The sequence below is a fragment of the Gymnoscopelus microlampas genome (genome assembly GCF_963454915.1).
Source record: "Gymnoscopelus microlampas genome assembly, chromosome: 3".
Taxonomy (NCBI): Eukaryota; Metazoa; Chordata; class Actinopteri; order Myctophiformes; family Myctophidae; genus Gymnoscopelus; species Gymnoscopelus microlampas.
The window spans coordinates 53,656,758-53,672,414 of record NC_139940.1 but is presented as its reverse complement, the minus strand read 5'-3'; the positions used below and the strand labels follow the sequence as shown (position 1 = coordinate 53,672,414).

Below are 15,657 nucleotides of genomic sequence, written 5' to 3'. Positions count from 1 at the left end.
TCTTAAGTTTGACCTTGACCTTGATTGTGATCTTAAGCTCTGACCTTTGAGAGCCACAAGTGAATCAGGGCAGTCTACTGATCACTCCCACCAGGTTTCACGACTTGGTCTCAGAAATATAAGGAATGCGGTACTGACCAAGCTCTTCTTGGCAGAGGAATAAGAGCTAGGTGAAAACAGCATTTATTTCCCCCCTCAAAGCAAACAAAACGAGACACATAACATAATAAAACTCTTTGACTTTGTGCACTGTTGTGTGTGAGTGTGCGTGGGTGGCTGTTTCAAAGCCAGCATCACTATGTTTAGAGTCTACAGACCACACCAGGCTGGTCCTCTCTGTGTCTCTGCTTAACCTTCTCTCTGTCTCACTCTCACTCACTAATGGTGTTTTTTTCGGAGGGCATACGATCAGTGTTGGAAAAAGTATCTCATATGTTTTACTTAAGTAGAAGTAGACTCTGTTACAAGTGAAAGTCCGGAATTCAAAATTTACTTGAGTAAAAGTACAAAAGTAATGGTATCAAAATGTACTTAAAGTACCAAAAGTAAAAGTACTAAAATGTTTGAAAATAGCAGATCTACAAGCTCACAACGCGTCGTGAGCTTGGATCGGCTATTTTCAAATAGCTTAGGTAAAAAATAGGGCTAAAGTGGTTAATGTATGTTTTAATATAATAATTTATATCTGCAAAGTAACTAGTAACTAAAGTTTTAAAATAATTGCAGTGGAGTAAAAGTACAATATTTGCCTCTGAGATGTAGTAGAGTAGAAGTAAAAGTATAGACATTTGGAAATACTCCAGTAAAGTAAAAGTACCTAAAAATTGTACAGCACTCGAGTACATGTACTTAGTTACTTTACACCACTGTCTGTCTCTGTCTCACTCTCACTCACTACACACCTCTATTCTCACCTAACTCTGCTCTGTAGGTTGGTCTCAGTGCTAAATACTGCCCCCTGCTGGCTGTGTGCTTCTTTGACCAGCTGTACTGTGATTCCTGTGTGGCATCAGGACAACTATTTTCTTCTTTTTAAATACCAGCCTGGAGGTATTAACCACTTAAACCCTAGCATCCATATTCTGGGGGGAACATTGGCCAAAAATAGCAGATCTACAACAGCACAACGCTTTGCAATGCAACACTGTTTGAGGAAGAGATTTGGCGTGGAAGGAAAAAAGTGTCATTGTACGGAGCCAACTCAGGTCTAGATGTATTACGTCTACTCTAGAGGGTTTAAGAGGTTTATGAAATAATACTGCTTGAGTTATGTTGAATACAAGCCTCATGTTTTTCTTACCTGTCATTGATGAGGAACAATGTCCATCTTGATAACATCATAGTTTTACAAATCTACACTGGATGCATGCTTAACAATATTGTGATATCACAACATTTCATTCACACAGCAAACATATAATGTACACATGCTAGCATGTTTATAGCATATCAATAATCTGTTCCACCTTATATTAAGAGTGGCTAATACTAATTTATCAGTATGTAATTATACAGTAACTATACATGCAGCTATAATACAAATCGTTAGTAGCCTACTTATGCATGGTTGAACATGGATTAAAATAGTACATCTTGTATTATTACAATGTGTATCTACTTCAGTTTTGTGTCATTTAACGACACAAGTGTATCTTCACTCCAGTAATTACACATGTGTAACAGGGAGCCTGCTGATTTGCCGATATCACTTTCCTCTCTATATGTTTGTAATTATATGCAATGTGAGAGTGCCTACACTGTAAATGCCCAGGACATGTCAAGTTTCTTCAAAGATTAACATTTCCATAGCTGTAGAATGTTTTGTTATAACATAGTACCTAACATCTAAATGAATATCATTTGGGAATCACATACACAACAGCAGCAGTTGTTTTCTCTATTGTTTTCACTTTTGTTGCTAACCCCTGATGTTCCACTGTTGGCCTGGGGAGGGAGTGATAACCACATGCCTCAGCTTTGGTCCTCCATAACATTTTTTCAAAGCATACCTCAGTTGTTTTTGTTTATTTTCATTTTCATTATTACATGGTTGCCATGTTTTTATTTTTATTGAAAAACGTATATAAGCCCCCATTATTATTATTATTTTTCATAAAAATATATTGACTGCGATCTTTGAAATAATCGGTTCAGGAAAATAAAATATTGATGTGCAAACGATATGATTATTATTGAGATTGAGGTTTCTAAAGAGCACAAAGTACGTTTCTGAGCGGGCAGTATTGTCTGTCATCAGAAATGGTTGACAGGCTGTTAATATTGATAGTCTCACGATAACAGCCCACATTCTTCTTTTGAATGACTTCAATATGTTTTATAGGGTTTTAAATCCACTTCACCAAATGAAATAGATTTAACTTATAACAATGACATGGACAATCAGTTAATTTTAAATTAAATTCTCAAATTCTAATTGCATGCAATTAAAATATACGGTATAGCTGTGCATGGGTTGGAAATGGATTTAGGCTATTAACCAGTGTTGGACTAGCATTTCCATTTGATTTCAGGAAATGGAAATGAGATTTCTTGAGGGAGGGTTTACCAGGCCAAAGTATGCTCCAGTATTCAAAAGTACCCCACACGGAAAGAAAATATATGAACATATATGTCAATATATGGCAGGTATATGCAGAATATATGCCTCATATATGCCATATTCAGGTTCATATATGTGCATATATGTTGATATAAAGGGAATATATGTCTCATATATAGCTCATATATGTCCACATATATGCCACAATCAGGTTCATATATTTGCATATATGTCATAAATGCCTACATATATGGCTAGTATATATCTGACTTTTTGCATATATGTCATACATAATGCCTATATATATATATATATATATATATATATATATATATATATATATATATATATATATATATATATATATATATATATATATATATATATCACTTTTTTATTTGCAAGGTAATATCCAAAGTTCTATATCTATGTATTTCCATTCAATGTAGATCGTGGTTTGTGGATTGTGGAAGATATGCATAAAGACAATATTGTTTAATTAGGTCTGCTGCCACTCTTATTAATTTCAAAACACAACTATAGACATTTCTGTTTTCCACTGCCTTTGAGTTATTTTTCTCTTTTCTCTACACATTTTTCTCTTTTCTCTAAATTACAGTCAGGTTATATTCTAACTGTAGAACATAGTTTTACAGTAATGTAAAGTATACATAACAATAATAATAATGATAATAATAATACATTTTATTTTTAACGCACTTTATATTTTTGGAAATCACAAAGTGCTACAGGGTTTATAAACAAAAGGCACAACAATTTAAAATGTTTTACTTGATGTGAACATCATCATCATTATCAGTTATTTTTGTAGCAATTATAGAAATATTAGACCTTAATTGTCAAATGTTTAAGACTTTTCTAATCATGTATACTTTATTTTACTTAAAAAACATTTTCCAAATATTACATTTTTTAACATTTTGGACAAAATAGCCAATTTTACATTGAGGTGTGCAGATATCCCATGCAGTGCCTGTTACTTACAGCAGTGCACTGGTTCTCAACCTTTTCAGGCCGAGATCCCCCAAAATAATTTGTGGGGGCCCCCGCCCCAACCAATATGCACGTAGGAGTTGATGCATTTAGCTTGACTCCGTTCCACAGATCAATATTGTGAAAATAGCCAATCTACAAGTTCACAACAACGACTCGGTGGGTTATTTTTGCCTCTTTCTTATATTATTATTGGACAATTTGGCCAACGTTTGACCAGTTTTTTTTTAGTATAGTGTGTTGATTACTTTTGATGGTCTTTTTCTTTGCTTTCTTTTATTTTAACTTTTTTTTTTTGGTATTAAAAAGGTTACTTAAATTATTACTTCACTGTCATCTGGGGACCCCCCCAAAATCATGTTGGGACCCCCTTGGGGTCCCGACCCACAGGTTGAGAACAACTACAATGACACATTACGTCATGCTCTGAAGGCGGAGCCTATTCATTTTGAAACAGAGGAACTATAACGTCTGTCTGCTGGCCTGCTGAGCGAACATTTATTTACAAACCGGTTGCTTCCATGCTTCTACTCTACTAGATAACAGGTAAGTTTAATTAGTTTATGGAATTAAAATGTTATCCAACTTGTTAGTATCGTAAATGTGCAGTTATATTAAGTGTATTAGCCATGGATCACACGACGCTCGTCCGTCACGAGCGTCATGGCTGAACTTAGACCTGTTTTTTGCACGTTCTCTATTTAGAACCTGTACATCTACATAAACGTTCAGATTTTAAATATAAAGTGCTTACTCCATGTCCATGGATGTTACAAGTCTACTCGGGCACTCAGAAATACCCGTATTGTCTGTATTGTTCAATAAAAAGCATTTTAATTCGATTGGTGGCCATTTTCTCCGTATTTCCTTGCGCGTTCAACTACGTGACCCTATCGGTTGGGAGGTGTAATGCACTTGACATTATAAGTCTATGATACAATGGCCACCGATCGGATTAAAATGCTTTTTTATGAACAATCCGGAATATACGGATACTTACACCCACCCGAAGTGAATTGTAACATCCGTGGCCATGAGGTAAGCACTTTATATTTGAAATATGAACGTTTATGTAGATGTAGGGCCGTAAATGGAGAAAGTGCAAAAACCAGGTTGAAGTTTCCTCATGACTGTCATGATACAGGGGGTGATACAGTGATTCGCTTGGTTAACGCTTAAATTATGTTTCGTCGTAAGACACTGTTGCACGCCCAAAAATCACTGATCTACAAGCTCACAGCGACACATTGTGAGCTTGTATCCACCTGTTTCCGCGGGTAAAAGCAAAGCAAAGTTTGTTGTTTACCCAGGGTGTCGGACTAAGTACGAAACTTGTTTCCAGCCGGACCCTGCATGGAAGCCTTGCTCAAGGGCTATTCAGCGGTGATTCATGATTGATGTGATGAATTGGGGAATCGAACTAGGGACCTTCCGGTATCAAGGCCGCCCCTCTAACCACTAGGCTACGCTGCCTGGTAGTTTCCTGATGTGTGGGAAACATCCTGCGGAGGGACCGGAAGTAGAAAGTAGCGGCTCATGTGTTTACATTTGCCAGCAGAACGTAGCTGCAGCTTCACAGGTCGCATAGCGATTTTCCAAGACGTTTGTTATAGACTCGGCTTTTCTTAACGTCACAATGAGCTCAGGGACAACGTGTGCTGTGCGTGGCTGTCATTACAACCGAACCAAACTAAATTAATGGCTTAAACTAGAGTGCTTCGTGTGGGGCACTCCAGTACACATGCATTAACACATCATGCATGATGACGTTAAGAAGTGGCCTCGTATCGATTTGTGGAGTCCAGTTCTAAGTAGGCTAATGTAAATGTACGCATCCATACCACCTGTCCTAAATGTTTTAGATGCCTCCTGACACAGCTGATTTACGTAATCAATACGTCATTTATGAACCGTTATCATTTAAGATAACCATCAGTCCCTGAGTGCTGAGGTCATATGATCAACAGCAGTAAAAATGCAACACAGATAGGTAGATTAATATAATTAAACGTGCAGGCCCAAGCCAAGTGCTCCAGTATTTTATTTTATTTGGGTCGGCGAGGAAACACGTACTGTTTGTTGACAATTTAAGACCACCTCATGGCTAATTTGCATATGACGTTCATATTATCCCACTGTCAACAAAGGAAAGGACATGTATTGTATTGTGTGGTGGCTATTCTCACCTTCTTAATATAACTGACTGTACAAATGAAAGCATGGTTCTATTTGCACACTCACAATTACAACTGGTCTGAATAATGAACACTGAGGATTTTACTGTGAGAGACGCTATGCGCACAAACACGGCTTACACTTACCATAACTAAGTAACCAAGTAAAAGTACTCATTATACAAAATGTCCCATTTCACAAGTCTTCAAAATGTTAAAAAGCATTTGAAAATAGCCGATCTACCGGTAAGTATGGGGTAAAGTGTTTAATGCATGATTTGTAATAATGAAAATCTACAAAGTAACTAGTAACTCAAGTTTTCAAATCATTATAGTGGAGTAAAAAGTACAATATTTGCCTCTTAGATGTAGTGGCCTAGACGTACAAGTACTGCAAATTGAAAATACTCCAGTAAAGTAAAGATTCCTCAAATTTGTACTTAAGTACAGTACTTCATGTCACCTCCAGACAGATGGTCTGTTAGCTCAGTTCAGCTCAGTTACAGAGCCGATGTTAAAAGGCAGGGCCAGGCAAGCCCAAGCCTACATGATTCAGACCTGAGCACACTCTGTCACACACACACACACACACACACACACACACACACACACACACACACACACACACACACACACACACACACACACACACACACACACACACACACACACACACACACACACACACACACACACACACACACACAAACCTACTGTACAGTACACAAACACAGTGCAAAATCTTTCATCAATGCATTTGTCCTAGGACACAAATCATCTTTCATGTTTTGTGCAGCCCTTGTAAATCTGAGAGGAGAGTTAATGTAAAGCAAATAGACACAATTTAGATCACAATCACATCACTGTTAATTGTATTTTATGTATTTCTGTTTTGAGAGGCCTGAATAAATGCTTATGAAATTTCTAATGAGATAATCCAGAAACAGTATTGTCTAATTTCCAATGAGATAATCAAGTTGAATTAAGTATTTTGTCCATTTTAGGGACAATATTAATGGGCACAGAGTTTTCGGTTATGAATGTGTCGCTACATTTCCCACCATAGGTATTATAAATGTAACTGTGTTGTTTTACATTCTTTTGCCTAATAAAAATTTCAATCAATCAAAGATCAATTTTTAATGACATTAATGAAACTTGATTCGGCAAAACACTTCAAAAGGTCACATAGTCAGGCTGGTAAAACAGCTGAGCACACTAAGGATCTGATTCCATGGCTGCCTCGTGAAACCATAAAAGCTACTATGCCACAGGTTTTCCTGGAGAATTTTCCAAACACTACTTGTGTAATTGACTGTACAGAAAGTGTTTTGCAGAAAGCAAAAAATCTGGACTCAAGAACTGAATCTTACAGTCACTACTATGCTTGTAATGCTGTGAAATATCTAGTTGTAACTGCGCCATCGGATGCTTTTGTCTAAAAGGTCTGACCAAAAAAGTCCTTGCGGACTTGTTTCCGTTGAGGTCCTTGGTCCATCTAAAACAAGCATTGTTGATGTGCGGACAAAGCTTTGTAAGCATGACACAAGAGTGTTGAATTCAAGTAGAGGAATCCCTGTGTAGAGAAGACAGTCTTCATCATGTTTTAGGAGATCCTCTGCAACAGACTGTGAGCTCTCAGGGGATGGTTCAGGCAGCACCCTAGATGTCCTGGCAGGTGGAGCTTTGGGATAGATGTGGTCCTCCATTCCTGGGTCTGACCACTGTGTCTGGACATCATGTGAGCTCTTTGCCACGGGATTTGGCTCCTCTGAAGCCTCCATTGCAACTGGCTCATCGTCTGCGGGTACAGACATATTTAGTGTACAATGAGATGTATTGCAGTAGTTGTTATCGATTGAGACAGATGTAATTGTACATGTTTAACACACCACCATGCTTAAGGCACTGAATTAAACATATGATTATAACATATTATAGTTTTTTTGTCTTTAAAAAATGCTTGTTTTTCTTTTTGGACTTTAGGTTATACCGTCACCTTCCTAAAATAATGGCCTACATCATTCTTTTTGGGAAATTATATTTTTGTCAAAAGAGTTGCTTGCTTCTAAAAATAGGCCATTATTTTGTCAAGGTGCATGGAGAAGAAAAAAAAGACTAGTAGTGCTGTGCGTGGGTGTGTGACACACACACACACACACACACACACACACACACACACACACACACATACACACACACACACAGCGCGCGTGTGTGTGAGGTTACAAATGACACATTATGTTTGTGATCATAATTGTGTTGCAACTTTTTGTTTGCGATAGGTTGAATCGCTTGCGACACAATCACAATGAGCCCTGCCGTGGACCAGGCCAGGTCAAATTTGTTTTAATGCCTTGTAGAAATTAATCTTACCCGTTAAATGTCTCTAACGATACTCTCCTCTGGAGGTCTCTCACCCAACAGCAGCGTTGGATATGGGTTGTCCCGTGTAGGTCTCTTGTCCACGAAGTGAAATGAACATACATACACAGCTTTGGGAGTTTTTTTTAAGTTCAAGTTTCTTAGACAACTTCTTTTCGGATGCGATGTAATTGAGACGTTAAGCGAGAGAAAAGCACAGATAAAAGACTTACTAACAAACGTTCTTGGATTCATAATCGCTATGCGACCTGTGAAGCTACAGCTGTCAGCTACGTTCTGCTGGCAAATGTAAACACACTGAGCCGCTACTTCCTACTTCTGGTCCATCCGCAGGATGTTTCCCACACCAGATTCTTGCCCCAGTAAATTCCCACGGAAACAGGTGGATAGTAGATAAGGTTTTTGGGGCGTGTAACACAGTCTTAGACATGGCATTAGCATATTAATTTCCATGTGGTGCATGTCAGTGTTTATTTCAGCTATAAATCAGTCCACAACAGTGTAAGCTAATGTTGGCCTCATTTGTTTTGACTGTAATTCATTATTATTATTATATCTATGAATGTTGTTTTAAACCTACAGTACAAAGTACAATCATTTCATTAAGAGAAAGAGAGTACAAATAGTACCAATGGATCAAAATCAATCAAATCAGTGTGCTGACAGATTTGGTAATCCGTTTTTTTAACTTTAAGTTTTGTTTTGCAGACAGTAGCTAACAAAAGCAGGTAATGTTTATCAGTGGTTCTCAAAGTGGGCTCCAGGGACCCCCAGGTCATTGGGGGGTTTCCAGGTGCTCCCCAGGTAAATGAGGTTATAGCATCAAAATCAGTTTAACCACTTAAACCCTATAAATTGCCTATTTGAAAATAGCATATCTACAAGCTCACAGTGCAGTGCATGGTGATGTGTTGTGAGCTTGTAGATCAGCTATTAAAAGACTAAAAAAAACACTGTAAACAAACTGTGTGGAATATTTCTGAAACACTTTTGTAACTCAAATCTTGAGTCCTTAGCCAAGTACATAGGCTACTTATTAGGGGGTCCTTGACATGAACATGTTTGAGAACCACTGATTTGTACAACATTAATCATTAATCAGTTCTGCATTGTGAAACACTTTGCAAAATTCATCAGAAGAACTGAATGAATTATGAAAAGGGGGCACGGTGGCGCAAATTATGAGCAATCTGATGAGTTAACATTACATTTTAAATTACTGACGCACAAATAATATCTATGTCTATTTCTACTATCACAGATGCTGAAAGAAACACCTGGCTGGCAGTGAGCAGTGATCACCAGTGCAAAGACTGGACACGACAAGAAGAACTGCGAAGACGATTTTCAGGTGAAAAAAACATCTGCTGCTACGTGATGTCTTTACTTGCAATAGAGTCTGAGGATGTCTTTATTTTTTTATTACATTTTGGGATACCTTTTACTTTCGTTTGACACTTTTCTTTTTTGTTGTTTGACATTTTCCTCCTTTATAATTCTTAATACTATGTATGCAAATACAATTAATGGGTAGTTTGTACAAGAAATTATGCCACTCTTTTACACCTGTTAACTTGTGTTATGCACAAGTTGAAGCTGTTACCCTCAACTGTTGAGCTGGGGTCAATGACTACACATTTTTTATTTGTTTTTCTGTCTTTTAGGTGTTGGCGAAGGCAGCAGTTGTTGAAAGGATAATGAAGCTTCCCGACTCGTCTAATTGTCTTAGGTAGTGTAAACTGTTTTTTTCTAATCTGTTTTAAAGCATTGCAAATACGGAGACTATATGGAGATCATGTTTTAGTTTAACAATCTATTGTTATGTGGAAAGCAACAGACAATTAATGTTTTAAAGATATTTTTTGAGTCCAAGGGATATAACTGAAAATATTAATATCCAGTCAGGGTGAAGTGTTGAGACTTTATTAGAACGATTCAGGCAGAAAAACAGCATTCACAGCATCAGAGCTCTGGCCTCCATGCCGGACCTCGGGCCCCACGGGACAGAAGACTTGAGCACCAAACTCAGACAGTTCTTATAGTGTCCACTATGCCAGAGATGCTATTCTAAATGGTCTTACAAGGATATGTGCTAAAGATAAAGAACACACAAATAGTCACAGAAATACAGATTATAATTATGCTGACACAGAGAATAGGAGGAAGTACAGTATATGTAGGGGGGCATCAAGATTGACAGCTGCCGTCGAGTTAGAATTAGTTACATTGGTGAGAAAGTGGCTGACTAGCATTGAATGAGAAGGCAGACAAATACATAATAATACATATATTTGCACCACAGGGACTCTTTGGACAATCTTTGGAGAGTTCCTTCCTAGAAATGTAGCGGTGTCAAAAGTACAATATTTAGGGCCCGAGCACTGCACCAGTGCAAAGCCATATTGAAATGCAAGGAATTATTGTTTATTATTTGCAGAAATTAATCATGTTTTTGAGGACCTAAATATACTCAAAAAGTTGTACAACTTTGCTCAAAACTAACTCACAACTTAAACCAATTGAGATGAGTGGGGATGGTTTGTATGTTGTATGTGGGTGGTATGCTGTATGCTCTTAAGACCCTTATTGATAGGAAGCCTGCTGTTGCTGATGAAGTACGTTCTCAGCTCACACTGAAACAGCATGCATCATTGGAGGTGAGTGATTTATACAACACAACATCCCACCAAACTGTGTAATAGCAATTATTGGTGTCAGTTATCTTGTGATAACTAGATAACTAGTAAGTACTGTATTCTGGGGCAAGCCCTGTATTTGATTAGGCCTTTAACCTCTATATCACCTTTTGCTGGTCATTCAGACAGTAAGGAGACTAAATTGCATACAAAGAGCTTGTTCCTATATAGATAAATGTCAATTTGTTATCTTTGGAACACTATATGAATGTCTGCATTTTAATCTGAGAGTGTTGAATAGAGAAGCTGGGACCCACTTGAGGTTCATTTGATACTAATGTTTAATTTTAAATGTTAAGAATCATTTATGATCTAAAATCCAATCAGTGTTTTTGTCTGTTTGGTGTCTCTATTGGTTGAGTTTGATTTTAACAGAGTCCAAGGCATTTTTTAAGAATTCCGTAATATAAATCTACGACAACTGTTTGCATATACGTATTAGAGATATTACCTTCTGATTATTTAGGATACACCATTGGCTGCAGTTCATCTGTTGCTATTCTTCCTGAGGTACCCAAACAACCTTTCAGTGTGACAATGAACATAGCAACTCACATTATAATGAGTGACAAAATCGTGGCATGAGAGAGCATGCCCCGCGGATTAGAAGCCATCTGCATTAATGTTAACTGGGAAAGGAGAACTGATTAATCAAAATACTGCACCAGGGTCGTCTGATTCTGATTACATTTGTATGCTTAACCTTTCATCCCCCTGGAACTCTGTATGTAGTTTTCACAAACACTGGGATCGGTGCCAGACTCCTGTTGCCTTCCGGGCGACATTGTCCGTTTTCTTTTCGCACTTTGTCTATTCTCATTTGAATTGCACCTCCTCCACTGAGCCAGTTCATAGGGCGAAGGGAAAGGGGACTGTATTGTACCATACATACGTTTGGTCAAACAGTCTTCTCTGTTAGAGCCTCCCATCACTGGAATAGTCTTCCTACCGAATTAAGAGAGACCATTAACTATTTGATCTTCAAATTCAACCTTAAGAGATGGATTAAAGCAAACTAAACTTGTAATCATTGGTAATTATCAGCTCAATTTGTCACTGGTGTCATTTTTCATATTTTACCGTAATTATTCTGTCTCCTGTACTATGTTGCCTTGCCTTGCCTTGCCTTGAATTTAATTTAATTTAATTGATATATCTGTTTTGTATTGGTTGTTATCACCACCACTAGCCATGCTTTGTATGGAGAATATAGGTTGCTGCCTTCAGGAAGGAGATACGGTGTTCCTACATACAATAAGGTCAAACTGAAGAGGTCCTTTGTCCATCAGACGACACTGAGGCTTAATCAGGATTTATAGGCCAAGGGTAGGCTGAGAGGTGGACATTGCTCTTGTCTTTGTATGTCTTTATGTATGTATTTTGTATTGTGTTTTGTTTTTCTTGTGTCATGTCAAATGTGTGAACTGTTTATTGTTGCATACATGGCTGCTGGGTCGCAAGACAAATTTCAGTGTGAACTGACAATAAAGTATTATCGTATCGTATCGTATCGTACTTTAAACAGCCTGCTCAGGGACTACAGACTACTGGCTCATTTACATGGATGTGAAAAGTGAAATGTTGATTAATGTGCACTGTCCCTGGTAAATAAATAAATACATTTCAATCCATTAATCTCTTTCATTTTCACATCATTTTTTCATTATATTGTTGTCATCTATTGTATCAAATACATCTACTTGACATTTAGTTGCAATTCTTCATTCTCTCACAGAGGAAATATTTAATTTCCACTTACCCCAAACAACTTGTTTGGGGTAATTTTAACATCTACTCTGGCTTTTGTGTTGAAATGGTTATGTGATGTGTATGAATTGCTATAAAGTTAATAAGCAAAGATGTGGTATTAATGCATACTGAAAGAACTGTGTGTATACTCAAATGCAACAGGTGTAGATATACATGCTTGAGTAATCATGTTATATAGGCCACAGCCTTGAATGTTGCATGTAGAGGACATTTACTTACTTACTTACTTACTTATCCCCATTACGCCGGCTGGCGCATAGGGCAGCAACAAAGTTTCTCCACTTCCACCTGTCTTTGGCCATCTTCTCTATGGTCCCCCAGCTCTGGTGTTGTTGCTGGAGCTCCTTCTCTATCGTCCTCCGCCATGTCGTTTTAGGCCTCCCTTTCTTTCTTTTGCCTTCTGGGGTCCAGTGTAATGCGATTCATGGGATCGTGTTGATGTCCATTCTGAGGACATGGCCAATCCAGGTCCACCTGTGTTTATTGATTATGCAGAGCATGTCGTCTTGTTGGGTGATGTTGAAGAGTTTATTGTTCGAGATGGTCTTGGGCCAGAATGTACGCAGGATTTTGGGGAGGCATGCGTTAATCCGACAGACCTTTTCTCCGACTATGTGGCATTGATTGATTGAATATTTTATTAGGCAAAAGAATGTAAAACAACACATTTACATTTAAGATACTTTGTCTAACAGGTCCGTTCATAAAAGTCCTTGCGGACTTGTTTCCAATGAGGGCCTTGGTATTCAATTCATAGACATATATAGTGGCACCACAGTTCGAATATCATTACACAAAGAAATAAAAAATATAACAGCAAAAAATTATATATATATATATACACATACATACATATATATATATATATATATATATATATATATATATATATATATATATATATATATATATATATATATATATATATATATATATATACACAACACTATGTACAACCAATGGAATAAAAAAGGGGGGAAAGATATGTACAAGAACAGGGGGGGGGGGGTCGGCTGTCTAACGGGAAAATGGTACTACCTCCTCTTTTGGCCTCCTGAAAGGTGATTTTTTAAGGCTCTTTTAAATGAGCCCATTTAAATGAACATCCGCGTGCGGTTAGGGTTAGGGTGCGGGTTTGGTTCGGGTTTACTGTTTAATGTCGGAGCACTGCGCATTCCTCCGTATTGCACCCGGATTTTGCGCAGGCATGATGTGTGAAAAGTGGATCATTTATGGATGTCACTGTCTGTGGTTTTCCAGCATTCTGCACCATATAGTAGCGTTGATAGTACGCAGCTTTGGTAGATCCGGAGTTTTGTTTTGGTGCTGTATTGGTTTGACTTCCAGATTTGTTTACGTCTTATGACGGTTGTGTATGCTTTGTTGACCCGGTTTTGAATGTCCTTACTTGCTCCCCCATCATGGGGAATGATACTTCCAATTATGTGAAATGATCTGCGTTTTTTCTGTGGTTCTCCTCATAACCCAGTCTATTGCAAGGTTAAAAAGTAACGCTGACATCACACATCCTTGGCGGACTCCTACCACAAAACTGGTGGTGCTTGTTCCCACAGTGCAAGCAAAGCCGGTATAAAATTGTTGGATGATATTAACATTAATGTGGTAGGGGATTCCATAGCTTCTCATGATCTTCCGGAGACTATCACGATGGATGCTGTTAAAAGCCTTCTGGAAGTCTATGAAGTCTATGTAGAGCTGTCGTTGCCATTCACTGCACTGCTCAATGATGTTCCTGAGAGTGAAGATCTGGTTGACGAATCCCTTTCGTTTCCTAAAACCTGCTTGTTCATCGCATTGTACTTTGTACTTTGACTGCTGATGTAATACGGTTTATAAGAATTTTGCAGAATATTTTGCTGGGAACAGAAAGAAGTGTGATCTCCAGTTGTTGCAATCGGATAGTGTAACTTTCTTTGGAACCTTAAAGGTATTGTAGGCAACATTAAGCCTAAATTTAAAAAATATTTATATATATATATTTAGCATTTTTCCCCCTCTATCAGCCACTATATAATGATGCTGGGGTGTCTTCCTGCATTGAAACACAGTCCTCTTTCTGAAATCCGTATTTTCCCTATTGTTTATGTTTGTCCGGGACGTAAATGAACGCATGCATGTGCGCATCCGTGCGCGTTCATGTCCGTGTGACTCTATGGAAGCATCACCCCCTGGTGGCCGGGGAAACGAACTGCACAAACATAAACAATACAGGGAAAATACGGTTTTCAGAAAAAGGACTGTGTTTCAAAACAGGAAAACACCCCAGCATCATTATATAGTGGCTGATAGAGGGAAAAAAATGCAAAATATACATATTTTTAAAATTTAGGCTTAATGTTGCCTACAATACTTTTAACAATCACTCCTTTTGTCCAGTCCGATGGTATCTTCCTTTCCACCCAGATGCTGGTGTATAATGGAAGTAGGATGTTTGCAGTTAACTTAACTTTAAAGAGTTCTGCGTTTAGGTTATCAGCACCTGGGGCTTTTCCGTTTTTGAGTGATTGAATAGATTGGATGATTTCCATTTTTGTTGGTGGGTTGGTGTTAATGTCCAGATCTTCCACAGCTTCTTGTGTTTCTATTGGGCATAGACGGGATCCCTGTTGAGAATCTCTCTGAAGTGTTCTGTCCAGCGATCATCTTGCTCTTTTTATGTGTTAATTGTCCTTGTTTGTTTTAGATATGCTTGATGTTTCTGAATTTTCTTCCACATAACAGGTTAGATTTTGTACACTGTTCCATGTTGGTTGTGGGACACTGCTTTTTTGGCTGCACTTGCCAGCTCCTCCAGGTCTCCTGTCCCTCCTTATTAGCCTTTTCACCTGTTTGTTGGTATTTTGGTACTGGACTTGTATTTCTTGTTTGCTCATCCCACCTGTTTGTTGGTATTTTGGTACTGGACTTGTATTTCTTGTTTGCTCCTGGATGATTTGTGGTTATTTATGTCTTCGCCGCTGACTATAAGGAGATCTTGGGCGGGTGTTCTCTGGACTTCAGATTGGAGGATATCATAGAAAAGGTATTTTTCCTCTTC

General features: G+C 38.0%; 1 long non-coding RNA gene across 1 annotated transcript; it reads left to right on the top strand.

Annotated features, from left to right (window-relative positions):
• Positions 1–3,882: 3,882 nt before the first annotated feature.
• Positions 3,883–9,864, top strand: LOC311042334. The gene is made up of 3 exons (XR_014600491.1): positions 3,883–4,120; positions 9,395–9,484; positions 9,798–9,864. It is a non-coding gene; the product is annotated as an uncharacterized lncRNA (long non-coding RNA).
• The last annotated feature ends 5,793 nt before the right edge of the window (positions 9,865–15,657 follow it).